Raw genomic sequence first — 1,698 nt, 5'->3', positions numbered from 1 at the left:
TTCAGGTCAGGACTCTGTGCAGGCCAGTCCATTTCAGGGATCTTATTGTCTTGTAACCACTCCGCTACAGCCCGTGCATTATGAACAGGTGCTCGATCATGCTGGGAGACTCAGTCACCATCCCCGAATTGCTCTTCAACGGTGGGAAGCAAGGTGCTTAAAATATCAATGTAGGTCTGTGCTGTGACACAGCCACGCAAAACAACAAGGGACAGAAGCCCCCTCCATGAAAAAGACGGCTACACCATAACACCACCGCCTCCGAATTTTATTATTGATACTAAACACGCTGCCAACGGCCTTGCCGTAGTGGTAATACCGGTTCCCGTCAGATCACTGAAGTTAAGCACTGTCGGGCTTGGCTAGCACTTGTATGGGTGACCATCCGGTCTGCCGAGTGCTGTTGGCAAGCGGGGTGCACTCAGCCGTTGTGAGGCAAACTGAGGAGCTACTTGATTGAGAAGTAGCGGCTCCGGTCTCGGAAACTGACATACGGCTGGGAGAGCGGTGTGCTGACCACATGCCCCTCCATATCCGCATCTAGTGATGCCTATGGGCTGAGGATGATGCGGCAGCCGGTCGGTACCGTTGTTGGGCCTTCATGGCCTGCTCGGGAGGAGTTTAGAGTTTTACTACACACGCTGGCAGATGACGACCACCAGGCATTCCGCATACCCACACCCTGCCATCGGTTCGCACATTGTGTACTGTGATTTGTCACTCCGCACAACGTTTTTCCACTGTTCAATCGTCCAATGTTTACGCTTCTTATAACAAGCCAGGCGTCGTTTGGCATTTATTAGCGTGTTGAGTGGCTTATGAGCAGCCAATCCACAGTGGTATCCAAGTTTTCTCACCTCCCGCCTAATTGTCGTAGTACTTGCAGTGGACACTGATGGAGTTTGGAATTCCTGTGTGATGGTCTGTATAGATGTATGCCTCTTACACATTACGACCCTCTTCAACTGTCGGCGGTCTCTGTCAGTCAACAGACGAAGTCAGGTCAACAGACGAAGACGGCTTGTACGCTTTTGTGCTGTACATGTCCCTTCACGCTTTCCTTGCCATTGCCAGTCTACATTTTATATCCTCTCTACTTCGACCAACGTCAGTTATTTTGCGCTCCAAATAGCAAAACCCCTTTACTACTTTATGTGTCTCATTTCCTAATCTAATTCCCTCAGCATCACCCGACTTAATTCGACTACATTCCGTTATCCTAGTTTTGCTTTTGTTGAAGTTCATCTTATATCCTCCTTTCAAGTCACAGACGATTCCGTTCAACTGCTCTTCCAAGTCCTTTACTGCCTCTGACAGAATTTCAATGTCATCGGCTAACCTCAAAGTTTTTATTTCTTCTCCATGGATTTTAATACCTACGCCGAATTGTACGCCGAATGCTTAGTAGTGTGGAAATCTCGCGTATAGACGTATGGCACAAGTGACACCCAATCACCTGACCACGTTCGAAGTCCGTGAGTTCCGCGGAGCGCCCCATTCAGATATCGCACGATGTCTAATGACTACTGAGGTCGCTGATATGGAATTCCTGGTTCAAAAATGGTTCAAATGGCTCTGAGCACCATGGGACTTAGCATCTGAGGTCATCGGTCCCCTAGAACTTAGAACTACTTAAACCTAACTAACCTAACGACATCACACACATCCATGCCCGAGACAGGATTCGAACCTGCGACC

The 1,698-nt window shown here is 48.8% G+C and overlaps 1 pseudogene; it reads left to right on the top strand.

Annotated features, from left to right (window-relative positions):
* Positions 1-291: 291 nt before the first annotated feature.
* LOC124796747 lies at positions 292-409 on the top strand (annotated as a pseudogene).
* The last annotated feature ends 1,289 nt before the right edge of the window (positions 410-1,698 follow it).

Source organism: Schistocerca piceifrons, chromosome 4 (assembly GCF_021461385.2).
Source record: "Schistocerca piceifrons isolate TAMUIC-IGC-003096 chromosome 4, iqSchPice1.1, whole genome shotgun sequence".
NCBI lineage: Eukaryota > Metazoa > Arthropoda > Insecta > Orthoptera > Acrididae > Schistocerca > Schistocerca piceifrons.
The sequence above is the reverse complement of the archived record's forward strand: the minus strand, read 5'-3'. Positions and strand labels throughout refer to the sequence as shown.